This window comes from Lagopus muta, chromosome 6 (genome assembly GCF_023343835.1).
Source record: "Lagopus muta isolate bLagMut1 chromosome 6, bLagMut1 primary, whole genome shotgun sequence".
Taxonomy (NCBI): Eukaryota; Metazoa; Chordata; class Aves; order Galliformes; family Phasianidae; genus Lagopus; species Lagopus muta.
In genome coordinates, this window is record NC_064438.1 from 15141402 (window position 1) to 15165031 (window position 23630).

Genomic DNA, 23630 nt, shown 5'->3' on the forward strand with positions numbered 1-23630 from the left:
TTCCTGAGTTATTTTGCTTGAAAAGAACAGATGAGGTTGATTGGCCAGGTTATCCCAAAAGCTGTCAGAGTACTATGTGCCATTTGTACCATGCATGGTATGAATTAGATCCAGCCACCATCACAGTTCATAGGAACCTCGAGAGTTTCTGTTTATCTCAAGCAGAGATTCAGAAATGTGGATTCTCTCGAAATCTTACGAAGTCAGAATGTAGACAGTATTCTCTTCCCAGTACAATACCTTATGAATAATCAGCATTTGAAAGGATCTTCATAATGCAGGGGAACAACCCGAAAACAAGTGAGGGTAGAAGTGGGTCTGGAGTATTTTCGTACTTTTTTTTAATCTATGAATTATATTTGTAATGCTAATTGCAATACAAATTCTTACATTTTTTTTCTTCTCTTTTCTTGGCCTGCTATATGAATACACTTAAAGATGACCTTTTCAAGGGTAGGGAATATTGGATCACAGTTAAAAATCAGATACTTACACATTAGGAGAGTTGAGCTACAATAGTATGTGCAAGATTCTAAAAGAGTAATATAAATTGCAGTTACTCTATTTTTTTATGACTTGATAAGCTCATACAAGCTTTACAAGCACTCAGGCTTTAGTAGCATAAGCTATTATTTTAATATATAATTACCCAGTTCAACTGTGGTTAAATCTAATTTTCACTTCATTATTCAGAAGACGGTGCACTTATTTGTAGCTTAAGACACATGCCATGTATTTGTAATGCATTAATTCAGTTCCAGCATTGATCAACACTTAAGGTATAATTAGCAAGCAGATTTAACAATCTGCTGGGGTGATGCTCTCTGTTGCATAACTACTGCTGTTGTTGTTCAACAAGCAAAGAAAGTTTTGCTGGATTTCAGAGCTGAGTATTTGTGCATTTTATCAAGTACTAGGAGGCAAAGTAAAAAGTAATATTTCATATACAGGATGGGTTTTAGATTTTCAGTGTCAGGAGTGCCTATTAATTAAGTGGTAAATTGTTTTAAAATTTACCCTAGATAATCTGTTAGAATAGTATAAAAGAAATTTTGTAAGAATAATTTATAAACCTTACACAGATATCTGCAGTACAGCATGGAATTCTACTGTTCCTATATAGCAGTTATGAGCTACTCAGTGAGCAAAAATGTAGTCTTGATGTTTTTAAACACAGTCTTCATGTTACAAGCAGATAGAGCAAGTTGTTTATGGAGAAAATGAAAACTTTCCTCACATTAAACCTAATTTTATCTCTTGAAATATAATTCAAATAAAACTACGTGCTGCTAATAATTATTGTGAAATATCATCATTCTTCTAACTCCAGCTGGCCAAATACTGCTTGCTAAATGTTTTCCAGTGCAAATACTTGCTTAGCTGGGTTGAGATTGTGAAGCAGCTGCTATACAACTTGAACAAAGACTGTGAGACGCCGTAGTAATCCCTACTTAGCCCAGCAAAGTGCTGCTTATCAAACCAAGGTCACTGCATATCAAATCAAGACAGTGAAAGACTCTGAATTTTTTTAATTTTCTAAGTTTTTAGAAAAAGACTGTTCTGTGTGAAGCTTTAACCTGATCTGGTGTTTTTCATAAGAGGTGTTAAGAGAGGAGAAACATCTGTGTTTTCACATAATGTCAAACTTCAGTAAGAGTCTCCTGTAAAGATGAATGTCAGGCTTTTCAGTAGACATTATTGTATACATGGAAAGAATCACAAGCATCACTGACAGAAACAGCTGTAGCAATTAGCCAATTAAACAGTTTTTACTGATGATCTGCGTTAGCTAATAAAATTTTAACAAGCTATAAAACACCCCATGGATCGATCTTGCTACGTTAATAGGCTGGATCATAACCAGTACTTATTAATTCTAACTAACATTGTTGTTTGGAGATGGAAGGAGCAAGTGGACTGTCTGCCAAATGCAAGAGTGAAGATATCATTCCAAATAAATTCGAATAGTTTAGGGAATATTTATAATTTATTTCACTTGATAAGGCAGTCTTTTTGAAAAGCAGTGTTTGGGGATATCCTTTTAGTTTTCCATGTCATTAAGCTGAGGATGAGACTTCTGTCCATGGAGTCACAGCAGGATCACAGAAAAGCTGATACAGAAAAACAGACAGGTTTGGGGGTTGGTGAGGTGTTTTTTATAGTTCTGTATCAAACAAAATCATCTTGAAGCAAAACATACCTCAAAAACACAGGGTTTATATAACTTTTGTTATTACTTACTTGGTACTACATTTTTATCTGATCGCTTAACCGCTATTTTTCTCAACCAAAATGGTTATTGAAGGTTATGCAATGGTATTTTGAAATTTTAGGGGCACATAGAGAGCTAGCAGACATATAAGAATAAAGAGGATGTACAAAGCAAAACACAGATGCAGCTTTAAAGTTTAAAAACACTGTGGGTTTGTAAAGAACTCAAAAAGAATTCAGTCTATCTTGCACAGGGTAAATTCCCCAAGATTCCTGGATTTCAGACTAGATGACTGATAATAACATGCAATTGTGTCAGATCTTGGAAGGATCTTGCCAGATTTCCAAACAAAGTCAATTTTAATTTCTGATACCACATGTACTTGTGGTTAGCCCAACACTGCTATTTCAGTGACATCATGACTGGAATGTTGGTTCAGCTGAAAGTTCAGGCTGCTTATCAGGGAAATTGCTGTGATGTGTGTGTCCATGTGTGCACATGTAAGTATGGATTTAAAGATGGAAAGTGACTTTATGGCTCTATGCTCTAAGTATGAAAATCACTTATTATTATTAAGTAACTATTATTATTTTAAAAACACTTAGGTAAAGTAAAAGACACACATTTAAGAAATGGAACATAAAATTCTTGCACAGAAATGTAGGTTTCATGTCACATGATGTCTCCAAGTTGTTCCTTTTTCTGCAGAGTCTTTGTTTACCTTCTCCTTTGGTACAGGATTCTGATGGGAATTTTTCATACCTGAAATAAATTGTGACCTCAGAGCAGTTTTACAAATATTTGCATCAGTACATCATAAATATTTGTACCAGTCTGCAAATGTTTCGAGTTGGCACTAAAAATATTAGTAGGCATTACTGTCACAGATAGCTACTCCCAGCATAAAGCTTCACTGTATACACAAAGAACTCCTCGCTTGGTGGAGAAGTACTGCCACAAGCAAAGAACCATAACTGTAACCATCACTGCTGTCCCAGCAAATACTTCACTTCAGCTGCTGTTTGCTAGAAAATTATTACTGTTATCTTGGCACCAATTTAATTGAAGTTATTAGTAAATATGAAGTAAAAGACATTCTACGAAGGAAAGAATTGGGATGAACATCAACATAGGACTTACCTGCAAGATGAACAGAACCAATGTATAGGCCTCAGTTGAATTCAGCAGGTCTTTCTTGCTTTGAAATCACGATGAATACACATAATCTAAGTTAAAGTAGTAAAGCATGGAAAATTACACTTGGTAGTAAGTGTGATTCCATCTGCTGTGCATTTAAGTGCTCAAACTTTCTCAAGAGAGCCACGACCAAATCTTTTATTTGATGTGTGTGTTCTGAGCAATACTGGAGTGAATGGCTGGGAGTATAGATGGAAAAATTCACATGTAATTGCCCATTCCAATGAAACTGAATGAGGACCTCACCTGACGCTTTGAGATAAGTTGCATGTGATATTTATTCTCCACTGGCAGCAGTTCTAATTAGTATAATTAATGCTTGTGGTGAGGTTTGGTCAGGGATTTCATTGACAAGTTGTGTTTCTGCAGTTGGTACTTCTCCAGGAAAATCTCTGCAGGTGTTGAGTGGAGTAAAAAAAAAATGTAAATAGAGCATCAACAATCAGTGCAAGTGACAAAATAAACACCTCTCTCTTCTGTCACTGTATGTACAGGTTGCAGGATTTGAAGTTCACTGTCTTTGTGCTCTTACCTTTGCTGGTTCTCACCTGATTGCAGTGCAGCAGTTCTCTGGAGGCTGATCCTGCCTTGTTCTCCAGGAATGAATGGTTCCTTCCAACTAGCATAGATGCTGCAAATTCGTAGTGTATGCTTTCCTTGAGCAAGCTCTTCTCCAAGGTTCCCCCAGTAGATGGTCAGCAAATGCTTCCTTGTCGTACCTGATCTGGAATCTTGCTGCAGTTATCATGGAGTTCTGCAAAGTTCTGCTCTGAGGCCAGAAGAAATGTGGCATTTTCATAACCTTAGGCAAAATTCATAGCTTAGGGGCGTTCTCTCACTTGTCAGAGATAGCTGGTGAAAACACATCTTAAAGAAATGTAATTTGAAAGATTTACTGGGGAGAGGGAGGTGTCCCATGACCTCTAGTGCAGAAATAACACAGAAACGTTTGGAAAAGTTTGTGTTGTTACTTTTGGTTGAAATACAGAAGGGCAGAATGGCAACACAGAGGCTTGTTAATGCAAGCGAAAGCAATATGGTGTTTGCAGAGCTGTGGGTGTGAAAGAAGCAAATGAAGACAAGTCTCTTTATTACTTTCACAAAATGAAGATCGTCAATGCAAAGATTCTGGAATAGATTTCTGTTTAAATCTATAAATATTGTACTTCATTATGAGGAGACAGATTTTGTGCTTCATGGTTCTTAAACTGCTATTAAAGATGTGCTCACAAAAGCAGAAAAGAAGCATGAGGTGCACTATATTCTGTAACTTCTGGGTTTCACTTGGATTATATTTGTAAATCTTGATACATTACTTCTTTTTTTATCCTTACATAGTTTGCTGCTTTATTACTGTTTTCACTAGCACAAAATGACAAGTGGCTAAAAAATGCTGGGTTTTATTTACACCTTTGTACTGAGAAGACGAATTGCACTGAAATCTGAAAGGTCAGTTCTCCAGAGAAGGCATAAATTTGAGTTTATTTTTTTCCTATTCTATGTACATATTAGAGTCTATTTAAGTTAGAGAGAACTGGTATAAAAATTGTTGCTCCAGATGAGGCTTAAGATGTAGAGTTCTTTAGAAGTTTTGCTGTTATTTGCCTTAATTATTAGGAAGAAGTGATGAAAATCATACTCCTAAGTATCAAAAGCTTTACATTGACATAAGCCTAGTACACTTTGCTTTGTCTATTTGCATGCTTTACCAATTGTAATTGAGTAATAGATTTAAGTAGTGCCAGTGCGAACGGTGACAGATCTATGGACATGTTTTCATGTTGCAGAGCTGAAGTGGTTTTAGAACATGACAAGCTACTTACTTTCATTATTTAAGTATGTGATATACTAGCCCACTCTTCTTGACAGGGGTATTTTTGTACCTCTATTTTTTTTAGCATTTAACCATGGTACCATTGTAGTGCTGGCTTTATGATATTGCATTGCTTTAAAGTTTTAACAGGATGCTATTTCATTCTTCAAACGAGGTTTGGAATTTCATTGCAAAGAACGTTTACTGCTTCCTTATCACACCAATTCAAAAATAATTCTTTAATAATTGTTTCTTTCAATAAAGCTGATAAGTGAAAATCATTTTAACAAATCTGTGCTTTAACCAACATTTCAGTGGCAATAAACACCCTTTTTAGGAGTCTGTTTTCAGTAGTCAGTAGTCTGTTTGGAAACTTGGTAGTGCAAAAGATTGGAAAATATTATTTGTCTCTGTCTGCAGCTCCTTGCTGAAATACAATGCTTTCTCTGAAAGTAATGCCTCCTATTTTATTATTTTGGCCTACAATGTTAGAGGTGGATATAGGTGGTACAGCAGTAGAGATTGAACCTTCCTGCCAGTATTCGATTACATTTTGTTGTCGCATGACAGATGGCAGCAGAGGAGCACCCACTGACATTCATCAGTGTTTGCTGAGTGTTTATGGAGACCAATCAGTGTATGTCAGCACAGTGAGGCAATGGGTGGTGCATTTCAGAAGTGGCTCCAGCAACAGTAGGTCACCTCCACTGCTGCAGTTTTCTGAGCACAGCATGCATGCTCTTGTTCATTGCTGGCATGAGACCATAGTTAATGGTGGCGACTGCTGAAAAATAGTGTCATGTAGCTGAGAATTTGCTCTATCAAATAGTGTTATTGTTCTCTTTGTAGCTGTTGTAGCTCCCACAGAAATAAATAGCAAGCTTTACTTTCGGAGTGACCTACGAATCATGACTGGTCAAAATTAATTTCTATTTTATTAGTGATATTAATTTTCAAGTATTAATGGAAGTCTAATTTGAAAGAAAAAAAACAAACTCATGTTTAATGACAAGTTAATGTGTTAATTACAGAAACTCATAAATGTCAAATCAGTTCTCAATGTCATTTTAAGGTGTTTCTACACATATTTTGATGGTCTGTATTTCTAAGAAGTGAATGTTTTACTCAATTTCAAATCTCTTGATCCTTCAAGCGTGCTGCACAATCAAGTTGGCAAATTATATATCTGGCAAGTGCCAGATCCACAGTATTTAAAATTAAGAACTTGCTTCTGTTTCCTACCTTCTGTAAAGTTAACATGCTTATTTTAGATTTACGTCAAAGTTTGGTGTGTCCCCTGGGAAGGTTTGTGTGCCAGATCAGCATCAACTCTTTTCTATTTCCTCCCAACAATTCCCTTAAATTTTCTGATGATTGACTGCTTGTATTAGTGCATTTTTCCATATAAGTTGAGATTAAACCATGACTAATGGAACTGTGTTCCAGAGTTTTTCATTCCCCCGACATCTCTCATCTACTGCAGTGGCACCTACGTGCCCTGTGGGAAAACAAAATTGAAATAAGTGCTCAAACAGAGATAAGTTTTTATGTTCACCTGATTGCGCTATGTACAGGCAAAGTAAGATGAATGATTTCTGGTTTGTTTTTTATTTCTGTGTTCAAAGGGGTATGTAGCAGACAATGGCATTGGCTGGAGATTGGTCAGATTCTGTTTAAATGTGACTCCTAGCTGCATAAGTTGTTAAAATGCACTCCATATATCATAGACTTTCAGGCATCACAACTGGGAAATGCATTCAGAGTACTTTACAAAGTGAGTGTAACAGTTTATCACTTGTAGTTCATGTTTCTCTGTTCCTTTCTTATTAATTTCTAACATCCTGTTTGACTTCTTGAGAACTTCTGAGTGTAGCTGATGCTGGCAGAGAACTTTCTGCAAACACCAAGTTTGTCTTTCTGATTGATGACTGCTTATTCAGAACCAACACTTCACTTTTCTCATAGTTATTATTTTTATGTGTTTATCTGCATCAGATTTTAGTTGTCTTTTTATTGCCTCATAATTAATTAACTGTTGTAAAATTGTGCAACTCATGACAGTATCTTTTTGTATAATCAACAAATTTTAGCACCCTAATTGCTCCTTTTTAGATTATTTGTAACTGTAGATTGAATAGCATAGGTCACAATACAGATCTTTCTGAAGTGATTTGACATACCTCTTTATGACGTGAAACCATCTATTTACTATTGCCAGATAATAAGTCCTTATGTTCACTAATATGGTGAAGAAGCCTTGGTGCAGAGATTTGGTTTCCTACAGGTATCTTTTGTCTGTCTTGAGAGATTTGGGACTCAGCAAAAACCATGCTTATGTGATGTCAGAAATATGGAATTAGCACAAAATAGTACAGAAGTCCACTAAGAGCTGTTGTCTCTTTCCATAATGTACCAGTACGCCCAGTATTACTTGCAGTCTGCCTCTTCAGTGCACTTAGAAAGAGATGCATTCCTATGTTTTCAGTCACACTGATGTATCCTTATGCTAAAGCAGTTGCTGCCTCCTAATTCTGTTATTTCACTTGCTTACGAATAAATCTGCAGACCACACTGCTCCCCTTTTTCTTGCTGACAGTCTGAATACCAGAAAATTGTAGGCAGGCAGACCTGCATTGCTCTTTGTTGCTAGTGATACTGCATCTCCAGCTTGAGTGCTGAAGCTGGGAATGCTCAAATCTCTCCAAACGCTTATGACGCTCCTTCCTCTGTTGGGGACAGACTGAGAAGCTTAGAGAACTGCTCCTCATCTCAGTCATAGCTGTGCCGTGCTCCTGTTGACCTCACTGTGTAACTCTAAAAGTACTTGGACTGCATACAGGTAGTTCAGCGTCCCAGTGCCAGCAAAAGCAGGTGACAGAGCAGCTTTGGCCTTCATGCACCTTCAGTCAACCTCAGACATAGTTGCAAAAGGACCCTGTAACACTGTAATGTGATGGGAAGCATAGCAACTACAGCAGAGTAGCAAAGTCCTAGGCTGCAGCAGGTGAGGATATGCTCAAATGCAGTGGCTGTGGACACAAACAGAGGAAAGAATCTTCTTGACCTCGGGTAGGCAGGGATCTCCAGTGGTACCCTCACCTCCCCTACCAACCCTTAAATGAAGTCTGGGATGGGGTGGATCCTGTCTCCACCCCTTCCAATCACTCGGGTGCATTGCATACACCTGAGCTCCCCTGGGTTGGCCCTGCCTTCCCACTAGGTGCTCAATCACTGCTTCAAGGCATGACTTAGCATTTTTGCTACAGGTCTGAATACTGTCTTGCAACCTTAGAATTACAGCATTTTTTTTCATCAGTGAATAATGCATAAACCCAGCTCTTACTGCCACCAACAGTCCGTGTTTTACAATGAAATATGCATTTATTTTATACTTGAAAAAACCTAAAGTATATTCATATTGTGGGTAGTACAAAATTTATAATCACCTTGATTATTCATTTCAATACTTTTTAAGTTTGTAGGTATATTTAAATGGCATGATAGATGATCACCCTGTCTCCTACCAACCTTTGAAATAAAATCTGATAGGTTTGCAATGCTTAAGGCCTTCTCTTCACCCAAGACATTTAAATATCAGCTCTGGAGTCTGCTGTCCAGATTGCCCAAGACATTTGGGCACTTGGTTCTTTCAGAAGTCTTCTAAGATTAAATGTTTTGATAAGAATGAAACCTGTGAAGGCTTTAGAGGCTTTAGGCCTTATCACCTACAAGGCAGTGCTCAGAGTGATAGGGGACCAGATCTGCATTTTGTTCTGCTATGCCATGTGACAATCAGAGATGGAGGCTTTCAATATGTGCTTTTAGTCTTTGTATATGTACACCTATAGCTAGTATTTTATTTTTGTATTTTGACCATGAGAATTTTTTAAAAAACTGTATTTATCTCAGTGAATGCAGAATGAGTGTTAAACACAGTGTAGCTGCTGGGAAGCAGTGTGCCCTCCCACGTAGCCTCTTATTTCCCTTGAAACCATATTTAAATTCAACCATTGTTTGGTCTGACATATCAGTTTTAACAGACCACGTATTTATTTTTGCAAGGTCTTTTTCTGCATTTGACCTAGCTCAGCTTGGGAGTGTTCCACAAATTACTTAATTCTCTTCGCTCAAATGCATCACCAGGATAGCCAGTGCCAGAATGTCACTCATCAGCATTTTCTTTGATGTATTTAATGTTCTGTTAGAGAATTAAAGCCGAGTTTGACATTCAGTGCATAATGAATGTCTCTGGGGCCACTTTGAGGTTCTGTAACAAGAATCTTGCTGTCCATTTCTGTTTTGCATCATTGGGTAGGCCTGTTGAGGATCAGAGTTCCTTCTCTGTGCTGTAGAAGTGTGCTAAGCCAGGCCCCTTACCATTCAGCTCCAGTTGGGAAAGGCTGCAACAATTGCTGGTTTATTCTTGAATACTGATATCACAGGTTAACTCTTAGTTGTTTGTTCTTAATCAAAATAAACTGAAAATCCTTATAATCATCAACTACCATACTGTCAAGCATTACCCTTAGGTCCCACACAATTTTTGCCGTTTTTTGTGGAGCATCCCTATGAATTAATATAAAACTCACTAGAGTGTTAAAGGCAAGTTTTTCAGATGTACTACTGTATCACAGTCGTTTTGTGTATCCAGCTTCCAGAAATGAACTTTTTTTCCCACCTCTTTATTTGACTTTTCAACTTTGTTTTGGAGCTATCTAATTTCTTACACTAATAGTGTAATAATGTAATAGAATCAATTTCTTACATGCTTTTATTTTAGATACTCATCTCCTGGGATAAACCTTGTTCATTGGCTAATAATTTCTGGTAATTGTGTTAACTCAATTTGATTTGACTATTAGCATACGGTGGGACTGTTCACAGTGGACTTTGAAAAATGCGCTAAGGGGAATGATGGTGAAGATACTCTACATACAGACTATAAAAAACAAACCAAACAATCAAAATCAAACAGTCATTGGCTTAGAGTGAAGCAAAAAGTGTAATGTATTTTAGCTTGGTTCTGGAGTGAGCTTTTTAGATCAGCCTTTACATCATTTCCCATTTCTATACTTTAATTCACATAGGAGTGTGGTCTTAAAACACACAAAATTTATTTATTTTGGACAAAATTGAAGCTGTATTTTATTTTATAGTGTTTTCTTCATTAGTAAAAAATTCTTCTACTTCTTCTAATGGGAAGGTGAATTCCTAAGGACTGAATAACTTTCTAACCAAGTGAACTTCCACGATAAATCTAAACAGCAAGGTTCATTAGTCTTTGTAATGGTATAGAGTATAGAAATTATGGAAGTTATTAGTATGGATGCATACAGTGATTGCACAGTTTCATTAAATGCACTTCCAAGGCAGTGAAGGTTAAGCAGTTGATTAGTCAAGTTCCAGAGATGCTGGAGGTAAATTATTCAGTTTTTACTTGTGTTTATGAATGATATCATCTCAGCTATTTTCAGAAACAGATGTAAAGCTCCAGTTTCATCTTTTCAGTGCTGGCCAATGCAGAAAAGTTATGTACATTGTTCTGAAAGTTATGCGTCCTATTTATTTCCATGGAAACTACAATAGATACAAAGGACATAATACAGTATTTGATAAAGCAAATTCTCAGTTACAAAGCGCTATTTTTCAACATGGTCACCACAATTAGCTACACATTTTTGTCTATATGCCATGCTTGTGAAAATTTGTACCAATGGAGGTGATACCCCTGTTTCATTCTCCTTACTTATTTCCATACATAAGTATTTAGCATTTGTGGGGGTAAGACTTGGAATCCCATCAGTCATAGCATCCTACAGTCTACTCATTCTCACCTGCAACAGCTGGCTTTACATATTTTATTAATGAATGCATTGCTTTCTTAGTATCTGTGAAAATCAAACTAAACAACAGATCACATACTCTTTTACTGCCCTTTGAAAATACTTTTAAGAGGCAAGTTGATACTTCTTAAAAAAGTTTTTTTTTTTTTTTTAACTATTATGAACAACAGATGGAATGAAACAATATTTCTGGTTCTGTGAAGCTTCAGTATTGTCTTTCTGCACTCAAAATTATGGAACCAATTATTTACAGAATGACGTTTCCTAGCCTATAAAATCAGGGCATCTCTTGAATTGTTTTTCTTTGACTGTATTAAAAATAAAATTTGAACCTGACAGGAAATATTAAGTGGTGAACAGTTTAATTTGCTTGAGATATAATCCAGACCAAAGTGCTCCTGAAGTTGCAGTCTTCTCATACTTCCCTAAAACTACTTTTCTGTTAACTTGGTATCTTCTTAGCTTCTCATTTCCCTTCTTAACAAGGCATCCTTTTGATCTTAGTGAGGAACATTTTAGAATTATGCACAGAAATCAATTGAATAGTTATTTATAATGTTCTGATACCTGCCTTCTTTCTTCTAGACTTCTACAAAAGTTGCTACAGTATTTCTGAAGAAATGTTTACGCATCCTGGCATGTCTAACTGCTGCTAGGGAGAAGTCACTGTCATATTATACAAAATCCCCGCTATTACTTGGCTGGGTTGGTGTTGCTTTTGTCTAGTTTAATTTACAAACTCATCCCAGACATCTCTCTTTCAGAGGAAGAGCTTGTTTCCAAATAGATTACTCATTTTAATCAGTACTCTTCCCACCTCAATCTTAATTGCTAGATGTTTATGCATCATTCTGAAGTGTTAAATGCTGTGACAATCTGATGGTTTTATGAATTCTTTGAGCGCACTTGTATTCAGTAAGTTCTTACTTGTAGGTACAAAATAGCAAATTGCAACCAAGATTATAGATGTGGAAGTGCTGATGCAGTTCAGAACTGTTATAACATGGGAGGAACAACTGCAGTTCTGAATCTGTAATGCCAGTCAAATTCATTACATTATGTTGGTATAGCAACTGGTTAGCCTCTTCCATGCTCAAAATATCTTGTGTCAGATAATTAGTACTGCTTAATTGTATTTTGTCGCAAAAGAGGCAAGTAATTAAAGAGGTTCTCGCGGTGGCTACAGGGCCAGAAAGGGGCAGAAACCGCTTATAATTAGAATGTATGTTGTGAATGCGAATTAATAGATGTAATAATGTAACTATCTCTTCATTTCCCAGGATCCAAATCAGTTTCCAGCATATTTGTACTGCTGCTGCTTACTCATCTTCTCCACACACCTTTCCTCTTTTTTTTTTTTCTTTCTTTGTCTCTTCTTGTGAACTTATGAAAGCTGTAAAATGTACCATGCATTTAGACCCTTCCTGACTGGTAACCACGTGGACAAATGAGCTAGTAAAATCTGGTTTGGCCTTTCTACTGTGTTACTCTGTTTTGGCTGCCTTTGGTCTCTGTTCTTCTTTATTTTTCCTAATCTTGTTCTCTGTATGGAAATGTTTTGAGTGCTTGATCAAAAACGGCAATCATCATTGTCCACTATGTCAGAGGGAAAAAGAGAATCACAGAATGGCCTGGGTTGAAAAGGACCACAGTGATCATCTAGTTCCAACCTCCCTGCTATGTGCAGGGTCAACCAACCAGCAGACCAGGCTGCCCAGAGCCACCTCCAGCCTGGCCTTGAATGCCTCCAGGGATGGGGCATCCACAGCCTCCTTGGGCAACCTATTCCAGTGCATCACCACCCTCTGTGCAAAAAACTTCTCCTAATATCTAACCTAAAATTCCCTGTCTCAGTTTAAAACCATTCCCCCTTGTCCTACTGAGATTACTCACAAAATAGTGTTTGGGATTTCAAGTCAGCAAGTGACATAGTCAATCAGAAAACTGATCAGAAATCAATCACCAATGGAGACAAGTTATAGAATCAGAGCTTCCTGAAACAAATGAGAAACTTCTTTTTTATGATCTGAGGAGGTAACTTTTATATTGTTGCAGGAATCCTCAATTGGATTCACCAAGCATTGTTTGATGCCGAGTACAGAATCTGTCATCTGGCAGTAATAATTCTGGATTTAAGAAGAAAACCGTGCCATCCTGAAAGAGGATACTGAAATAAAAGTTCTGAAGGGGTCCAATAGCTGCTTTATAGACTATGTGTATAAAGCAGTTCTGTGGTTTACTGCAGTAGCTGCAACAGAATACAGCCCCCCATCTTATGTAAAAGCAAGCACAATTGAAGTAATAACCAGCAAAAGCCTTGGCAATCCCAAACGTAGGTCAGTAAGTCTTCCAGAAGCTACAGTTTTAATCTAAACCAAGCACTGTTCTCCATCTTGTTCATGTCTGTGTAACATAGGGCTCTGCAGTTCTACAGCTGACAGTCCCATCAGTTTCTCTTCATCTTATAGCTTTGGTCTTTTTTTATTTTCTTTACTTAACAAGGTCATTCATACCTCATCTCTGTGCATACAAATGTAGCAGGAGCTTGGGATAATTATGTATGTGGGGCAAATGGATTCATTCCCAGGTGATATCTCTGCCATATGGTTTTGAAATGGCTCTTCGCAATAAAAACAAAAGCTCCACTTCTCCCTTCAGGCCTGACACAAGATAGAAACTTGACTTATTTGTGGCAGTGAACCTATTTAGTATCTTACCAGACTCAATTCACTGGAATTCATTTTTTAAATTCAAATAATCAAATGCTTTTCTTATGCCTTTGGAAAAAGAAGATGCTCACTAATGAGAGCTGAAACAAAAAGGAGAAGTGATAACCAATTTGTTCCCAACATTCTTTTTCTAAATTGTGTTTTTTTTAAAAACAAACTAAAATTATTTATTTCCACATTATATCAGACTTTCTTCCACTCTGCTTCTATTAATCAATGCCTTGCAGTTGTCTTTGTTCTTTAATTTTCCTTTGTTTTTTTTCTTTCTAGCTTGACCTTTCATTATATGCATATCATGTAAACATAGCACGCCCTTGTTAATTCTTAACTTGTTAGATTTATGGCTAATAGGCATTTTAAGGACTTTCTTCTTCCATTAATTGGACAGCTGTATTGGTGATTACTGCACATGTTGGATGATTTGTATAGGGAATGCAGAGTTGTAATATTTTGGAAAGTTTGTAGCAGTGTAATGTATGTTTGCATTTGGAGTCACTTTAGTTACAAAAAAGCCCTATTGTTTTACTATTGACAGTATACTTAGATAAATCGTGAACAATTACTGACTAAATTTGCTCAAATTTTTGCACAGTCTGAACTTTTATCATTCAAATGTGACAAAAGGATACTTTCCTAGCTTACCCAGGTACTCACAAAATTTTAGGATGTTTTCAGGATGTACAGATCCCACATACGCCCTGAATATAATTCTGCTTTATACCGTTCCTCTAAATCAGCAATTTGTTCAGAAAACCAAAGGTTTTTTGTGTATAGAGTGGGGCTGTTTAGCCTGGAGAAAAGAAGGTTCTGAGGTGACCTGATAGCAGCCTTTCAGTATCTAAAGAGGAGCTAATTCTAGTGAGAACGATTGGTGATAGGTGGACAGTTGAACTGGATGTCGTTGGAGGTCTTTTCTAACCTCAGTGATTCTATGATTCTACAAGAGAGAAGGGGACAGACTCCTCAGCAGGGTTTGTGGCAACAGGACAAGGGGAAATGGATTCAAACTTAAAGAGGGAAGATTTAGGTTGGATATAAGGAAAAAGTCTTTTCCAGTGACAGTGGTGAGGCACTGGAACTGGTTGCCTAGAAATGTGGTGTTTGTAGCTAATGTGAAAAGTAGTGCCTGCTTTATTTAAACATACCAGGTATATGCTTGTTAGAAGTAAGACAATTTTACATTTTGAATTTTCCATTAACTTAGAGGAAAATGGCATGGCCGTCAGTTTAGCCCTTGATTTCTGCTCCAAGCATTGCCATTTGATTTAAGCAACAATTCTTTTTGAAATCAGTTTGAATATATACATATTGTTTTTGCTTTAAAAATTAATCTTAACAAATCTAATCAGTAAGCTGGACATATGTTTGTCCAGCAGAGCTTAAAACAAATCAATGATAAAAGAAACAATATTTGTCTGAGATACAGCAAAGATATGGAAGATGTTCTGCTGCTTTTTCATGGTGCTAAGTGTTGGGTTTTCTTTCAGTAGTGCCACAATATTAGTAATAGTTTATCTATCAAGAAATTTAAAATACATGTGCTCAAACACTTACTTGACTGCTATGATGAAGATTTTATTTTTTTTTTAAAGGCATAAATCTCCACTCTAATTGGATAAAATATAGCTTATTACTTTACAGCCCATCTTCAATTCAAGGCATGCTGAGACTGGAAGAATTGTAAGCCGTCCAGGTTGTTCTAAGGCCTGTTTAAAATGAACTGACCTTAGGAGATTTGTATTACTTCGGAAAGATTAGCCATTATTTGCATGAGCTTGTAATTGTGCTATCTTTTCAACAAAGACCAGAAGTCTTGTAGTAGTTCTGCAGAGGTCACTCCAAAAGTAATGCCTCCTGTAATTTCCCATGTAAGCTACAACAGACACAAAGAACACAGTAGCATGATTTGATAGAGTAATTCTCAGCTACAAAACACTATTTTCAACATAGTCACCACCGTTAACTATGCATTTTTGTCAGCAATGACAAAGAGGGTAGTCTAGAAATCTTTTAAAATTTGTGGTTCTTTTATGAAAAAAAAAAAAGCCAACATAAAAACAACGTGGCATACTACAGAACTTGCATAGTTGTAGTTTTTCTTATTTACTGCTGAAGCTGAACAGTAGATGTATTGGTATACCTGAATTTTATTCAGCCGCACATCCAGAAATATACAGCTTCACTTTTTCATTATGCATTGCTTACAATGCCAGTTCTTGGAAGAATGGAGCATACTATTGTATTTAACATACTGTATTTGAAAGTGCTTCATCCTTAAGCATTTCAAAAACTTACCCTTAAACTGGCAATTTTATGTTCAAAGATTTATTTTTTAAGATTAATCTGCTGATCATTGAAAGAATCCTATAGGGTTCTTTAGAGCATTAGAGCATTAATAGAGCATTAATTTTTTGTTATATTGAGAAGTAGTTTTTAACCAGAAAGATCATGTGTTGCTTTAGCCTCTGCAGTAAGCCAGACTATTGGATGAACTGGAGTGGAGTTTAAAGTTTCATATTATCCTACCTAGTAAGGACTAATACTTCCACCACTACACAGTGATACATAATCTTAGAAGAATTTGTTAGGACCTACGTTTCTTCTATGAAGAGTGGACATTAAGCTGTTGTAATGTTGATTTGGTGGTTTAGCTCTTAAAAAAAAAAAGAAAAAAAAGTCACCAGCTGGCTTCTCAGCATCTTCAATTCTCATTTAGATATATCATAGTCTTAGGAGCCTGGAAGCACTTTTAAGGATTTCAGGAATCTGTAAGATTTCTTTCACTCAGCATCTTCTCTTTCTCATATTAGACACTTGTTATCTAACTTACACATTATGTATATTTTTGATAGCAGATTTCATATATTGTTCAGTATAATTTGTCTATTTACTACTCCTTGTTTATAGAATCATAGAATCACCAAGGCTGGAAAAGACCTTTAAGCTCATCCAGCCCAACCATCCACCTATCACCAATATTTTCCACTAAACCATGTAATTGGAAATATGTGGAAATATTCCACAATTTGCAGTGGAAACATATCCTCAAATCTGTGGTGTTGAGATAACTCTTATCCTGGACTGTGGTGAAGGTCTCCCTTGGTGTGCGATGGGGGTAAGCAATGCTTTCACTGTGCTCAAAGCCAGTTCTGGCATTTCATTACAGCATCCTTGGGTATAATCATTCTGAAATAATACTGGAACTCCTAGGCTTGTCCCAGAAAGAGGGTTATTTTCGCACTCACCCATATGCTGGAGGCTCCAAGAAAAATTTCAGCTCAATACAGATCTCCACACTGCCCTTTAAAAGGTCCACATTAACTCTGTCTGGACATGATCTGTAAAGAAACCCAAAGTGATTAACCAAAAAGAAACAAATGGAGGAGGAGGGTGTCAGGACCTATGATTTTCCCTTTCTCTAGAATGGTAGAAGTCCTTAAAAATTGACACTCTTCAAAATATTTAGGTACTTTGCTAACAGTGATTTTGCTGAATATTCTCTTCACATTTTTACTGTAATACCTTCATGACTCAGGTTAGTGAACATGAGATCTCCTCCTGCTTTGAGTATCAAAAGAAACAGTTAAAATACTACATGTGCTTTACTGTTATTGACACATCAGTACCACACATTTTGTAATGTCTTTTCACAAGTAATATAACAATATTTTCAATTGCATTTAGAACAACTTGCATGCATGATGATGTTAAATATCTCACAAAACTGCGCTTGGCTTTTGATCAGCCCTAATAAGAATAATCATACCGTGCAAACCTCTTGAACTGCCACTTTGCTATGCAGTGTGAACAAGTTACATTGCAGGAACTAAATGATACAGAACAGGTTAATTAAATTTGGTGATTGAAAGAGCATGCACTGATTGTGTTTTGTGCAAATAATGGTTTTATTAGTGGTCATGTGGGCAAGAAAAGCTCTGTGATAAGATGCTTGAGGAAACAGTTGAGAAAAAGTATTTTCCTTTTTTATTTTTAAAGGCAGCTGTCACTCACGCTTCTTATTTTAGTTCTGATATTATCTGGTTTCTCGGTATGCATTATTGACTGCAGGTGAGAAGAATTTGGAGGAAGATCAGTATCCTTTCACAATGTGGACCATTTTACATCTGCAAAATAGGCTAACATCTGCTTTAAACCAGGCTTTTTAAGTCATCCCCAGTGTACAGCAGAGGAAATTATAATGGCTAGTGAAATCATTTTTAATTACGAGAGAGGGGAGGATCTACTTTAAATCAATTTTTAAGTTATTAAATTATATGTTAGACTATTTACATATCTGCTTTTTTTTCCCCTCCTCTTTCTCCTTTATTTCAGCTTAAAGCTTCATGGAGGAGAAAAGGTTCTGGCTTAGAGGTGAGAGGGACTTTGTTAGTGTAGTTCATAACAGAAATGAGTCAGAAATGGAACTATGTTAACTTTGAGATGACCTGTTTCCTAAGTTTGGAAGAGAATGTTGTTACTCTTACCTTGCTCAGACATAGACCTAATTGGTAATAATTTAAAGAGGAATAACGAAGACAACGTTGCACTTTCACTGTATAGCCACATTTATAATAATGTGCATATGATGCTGTGGAAAGCACAGCAATGACGGCAGAGTAGCAAAGTCCAAGGCTGCAGCAAGTGAGAATATGCTCAAAAGCAGCAGCCGTGGACACAGAAACAAAGGGAAGGATCTGCTTACCCTCAGAAGATCTCAGGTAGACAGGGATCTCCAGCAAGAACCCCTCACCTCCCCTGCCAACCCTTAAAAGAGGTCTGGGAAGGGCTGGATCCTGGCTCCACCCCTTCTGGTGCATACATTGCATACACCTGAGCTCCACTGTGTTGGCCCTGTCTTCCCACTAGGTGTTCAATCATTGGTTCAGGCTATGACTTAGCATTTCTGCTATAGTGTGCAAATGCAGTCAAACTAAATGAAGATATGTATTTATTGAGGACTTCAAGTTGAGTTATGTACTGAATTCATAAATGCAAATAAATCCTCTCGCTAGTAGTCAAAGAAAACTTCTTAAAACAGGATAAAATAGAGCAATTCTTTGAGCTGTTCTGTAACCACGTCCCTAATTACATCCAGTTCTTGTCTGCATTTTTATTTCTGTGATGTTGCTTGTATCCTGTTTTTTGTTCTAGCATAGTTAGGTACTCTACTGTTAACTGCTGTCTGACAGGAAGGTACCCTTTGGCCAGAGGCAAAAGAGGTATCCAGACAACAAAACTGAGTTTTAAAGGAAAGGAACTCATTCTTTCAAGAGAGCAAGGGCTGCCATAACCAAACTGCGCTATAATCAGTGATCTTTCATGTGTTAGGTTAGATAAATCAGAAAGAAAAATCTACAGCTAACTGAAAAAATGCAGAGGGAAATGTCGTGTGATACTTCAGCTAGGAAGTTGAGACTTTGGATGTGGCCAGAACAACAAAGATTTCTGATAGAAAATATATGCAAACTTGATGCATATGGAAAAAAAACTGATTTAGTAAATAGCTGCTTTCATAAATAATTTGCTTGGGAAAAGAAAGCTCGTGTTTTGTAGCCCCATGTAAAGCATCTCAAAAAAACAGAGGATAAAAACAAAAATATTAAATCTCTGTTTATTGCAAAATAATATGCAAGTGCTGGACATTAAAGATCTCCAAACAGACATGCAAACCTTTTGCCTCAGCCTGCCGTGGCCCTGTGGTCTGGGAAATATTTAATGGTTCAGAAATAAATCTCTTGTTTTCTTTGAGATTTTCAAGAGTTCCTCCTGTATCGGTCAGTTTGAGTCAAAACCTCAAATACATAAATATGCACATCTTTTTCTGCCTCGTCTGTGGTTTCTACTATTCTTTCATCCATTTACAGGTGTAACTTTGTTTTCCTTTTTATAAAGGAAAACCATTTTGGTTACAATGAGAAAAGATAGCATCCATTAGAGTACTTTCAGCTGTACTTTCAGTTCCCTTGCGTAATTCACCTGCTTCAGTACTGAGTAAGCTCTGAGACAGGGCTTGTTCTTTATCAAACCACTGTAGAGTTCAATGAGGATAAGGAACACTATTAACATACCCATATATGTGGAAATGCTGTGTTTGAGCTTCCTTCTGTAAATGAAGGAAATCAACAGAGAAAGGATTAATGGAGAAAAACTGGTGCTTGTTTATAGATTCCTCCTTTCCGGACTGCTACTTGGATGTACTCAGCACACCACAAATACTGCATTTGGTTTTGTTTTACATGAAAAAGTCTGAAGATGCTAACAGAATTATTTTTAAGTACTATACCCTGCAGACAGAATAAATTAAGGCTTCTAGATATGCTCTCCACCCCTCTCAAATGCATGGATCCTCAAAGCAAAATCTGATTTTATGTTTGCTAGCTTGCTCTTTTGATTCTCCAAGGTATGTAGTAGCTGTCTTTTTCTTGGATATCTCATTTGCTACTGAAATTGCTTCTGGAATTTGTGTTAAGTGAAGTCCAGATTATTTGAAGTCAGTAGTTTATGCTTGCACATTCTAAGTAAATATTTTGTTACTGAGTGTTGAACACTGAGAGGAAATGGGTAAAAGGATGCTTAGGATCCCTGTCTGGTGGAAACTTACCTTCTTGTTCACTGACACTTACCACTCAGCAACGTGTGTGTTTGGATCCTCACCCTGTTTATTACTATATATATTTATATGTACATATACTACTATGCAATTTCTGACTCTGCAGCTAGCCTTTTCATGAATTTATGCATGCTTGTAAAGACTTATATCTAAAGGTTAATAAACTTCAAGATTTCTCTACCATTTGCAAGCTGCAGTCTTAGGTGTCAATGGAATGAGCATGCAAAATATCTAATATACTCCTTTTTCACATTCTCTTTCCTTTTATGTTTTCATTTATTACCATTGAAGGTATTCTCTGGCTTCTTGTATATTCAGCATTTCTGCAGATACTCTTTAGAACTGTTCTTTAAAAAAGAAAGAGAAAGGCCAGAAAGGAAGCTTGAGACTCAGACGCAAGCTACAATATTTTCTGCTGCAGCTGTAAAATATTTGAATACAAAATTATTTTTGACATATTCAGAACTATGACAGCCCATCATCGGTTTTGTATAATTTCTCTTGGCCAATTCCATATCTTTCTAGTTCTCTCACTACCCGCCAAAAAGCACCTTTTTAAAGAGTTGTTTCTCGCACTACCAATGCTGGCTTCACTCAGATGTGAAGTCTTAAAATGTCTCCTGATTATGTTCTTCCTTGACATTTTCTCTCACCAAAAGGAAAGCTACAAGTAAAGCCTGAACAGCTACAATGTGAAAGTTGTCTGTATTGTGGTAGTTGAAATCCAACACTAACAAAAAGCCATTATTGAGTCATGGAATCATTTAAGGTTGGAAAGGACCTTTAAGATCATCTAGTCCAACTGTCCACCTACCACCAATATTGCCCACTAAACCATGTTCCTTAGTACTAGATTATACATATATATGTGTATTTCCTCCAAAAAAATCTTGATTTGAAGGAAGTTATTAGTCCTTTCACGCAGTGCCCTGATGTACACAGAGCAGCAGGGAGACTGCTCAATGCTGTTTGAAATATACATACCAAGATAAAGAATGTTCTTAGGAGTACTACCATGAATACCATCTCGTAGTTGTTTCTCTCGGTTTGTTTAACATCAGAAATCCAAACTCTGGAACTGTAGAATGCAAACTTTTTGCATATTTTCTCTGCTTTTTATTAAGAGATAGAACTGTCTGAAAAAGGGAAGATGGGTCCTATCTAGTGCAATCTAAAACTTCAGTTGCTGTGGATAGGAACCATCTGTGGGCACGGAGATGCAGTTCCTGCTACATTCAAAGTTTAATAACCAAGTTAAGGCTATTGTAACTGAAACAGACCGGTAAAAGAAAACGTAATGTCAATCTTCTTCTGATTGGCTGTGTGTACTGTAGTCAAAACAGGTGTGCATTTGAGCCTGATCTTGGTTTAGTTTTGTCTGTGTGTGCATAACTCATTTTACGTTTGAGTTTTGGATTATTCCCATTCAACACACACACAGCATGCGCACACCCCTTCTGCAAGCTGGATAGTAGATTCTTATGCTTTCTCTCAGAAGAGAGAAGGCTGTTTGGGATGAGCTCTCTGCCCATCACTTTTCCTCCTTCAGAACCTGGAAATGAATCCAGAGCTCTTGTATCCCATACTTGTCTGGCTCAGTGTGATGGAAAATTGTGTCAGTTGTGTTTGTTGTTTTTTTTTTTAAAGTGACTTCACGTCTGTGGAGTCAAGTACCGCCTCAACTAAGAGGCAATCTGTGCTGGTGTAGCACTACTATACAATGTACAGATAGGGTAGAGAAGGATGGAGTATGTGAGAGTTGTCTTCATGCAGTAGAATTCAAACTGAATGGGAGCTAACTATTTTTAACACTGTACTTTGAATTTTTGTTGTCCTTAATACAGACGTTAATAACAACTTAATGCATTTCAAGTAGGACCCCAAGATTAATGGAAAGCATGTCAATTTTGTGCCTAATATTTCTTTTTTCCTTAACTCAAGCTTGGAGCTAGCATCATCACTTTACATGTGATTTAAAGATGAATTCTTTCATTTTTGCTCTTACATACCATGTGGTAAATGCCTAGAGGCAGGAGAAAGGGAAATAAATTCCCAGTGCATGGTCAGGATAGGTTCTCATTAAATAAGGTGCGTACCTGAACAGCTTTATAATAATAATATCTTATATGTAGTAGGCTCTAATGACTGCTGCAAGTTACACTTCTGATTCTAAAGCTTGCTCAAATGTGTGTTGGACATTCTATAATCTTGGGTTTTTTTTAGCTACAGAAGTGAGAATTTCCCATTGAAGGATATGTGATCAGGAAGGAAACTGTGTGCCAGGGTGCCTTGACTGGTAACTCTTGGCTGTAACATCTTGGTCCTATATTCTGCATTTCCCATTATTATTGAGGTCACCATTCTGGAATGGGTTAAAAAACTATCTTTGAATGTTCAATACACAAAACTAGATCTCTTTACATATTTGTTTAATGGGACAACTTAACGTTTTGTATTTCTTAAAAAAGGTAGGGAAGGTTCCAAGGTTTAATTACGATTATTTGAGAAGATATGTTGTTACTGGGCGTGTGTGTACTGAGGAATAGTGCAGTAGCTGCTACCATTTTTATTTATTTATTTATTTATTCATTTATTTGCTTATGTAGATGCTTAAGGAGCACATCTGGGCTGGCCTAAATATGAAATGAAAATATTTTCTAATGGTTCTGCCAATAGGTGACAATTTACCAATATACTAACCACAGCAGAAGAACAAATATTCTCTGCAGTGCTGAATGTTGTGATTTAGATTAGTAGGGAAGGAGAGAGTGAATCTTTCTCAAACAGAATTGCAAATTCTCCCTCTCTCCCTCTCTTTCCTATACCGTGAAATGGAGTTTCAGCAATTACAAGATCAGGGTGGTATCAGATTAAAATTATTTATAAAAACTTTTACTTAGGAGGTAGAAATTTCAAATAAGACTTGAAGTCATATTTCTCCCTGCAAATCTTGTCATGAGCAGAGATGTTATTGAAGAAATGAGACGTATTATGAAAGACAGTTTTAACAGATTTTCTATAAAATCGACTGATAGAAAAATAATCTTTACTGCTACTTATGACAACTGTATTTGCTTGTGATTGATTAATATAATTATGAAAAAGATGGAGTACTGCTGATGGGAGTTGAGATTTAAATTGCTGATACAATCCCCAAGGAAAAACAGAAACCAATGGACTGCGGCCAGATAAACCCCCTAATATGTAGTCCAGAAAGTCATCAGAA

General features: G+C 36.7%; 1 protein-coding gene and 1 long non-coding RNA gene across 11 annotated transcripts in view; one reads left to right on the plus strand and one right to left on the minus strand.

The window, feature by feature from the left end:
• The window catches only part of CHID1 (chitinase domain containing 1), a 120982-nt gene that overhangs the window by 73325 nt on the left and 24027 nt on the right, over positions 1–23630 (plus strand). The window lies entirely within an intron of this gene.
• Positions 1415–18527, minus strand: LOC125694945 (uncharacterized). Of its 3 annotated transcripts, none has more exons than XR_007377767.1 (7): positions 18497–18527; positions 17040–17132; positions 3958–4178; positions 3656–3801; positions 3353–3438; positions 2934–2974; positions 1415–2111 (listed from the first exon to the last, which is right to left on the minus strand). It is a non-coding gene; the product is annotated as an uncharacterized LOC125694945 (long non-coding RNA). The 3 variants fall into 3 exon arrangements; XR_007377766.1 differs by having other exon boundaries at positions 2836–2974; XR_007377765.1 differs by having other exon boundaries at positions 1415–2974.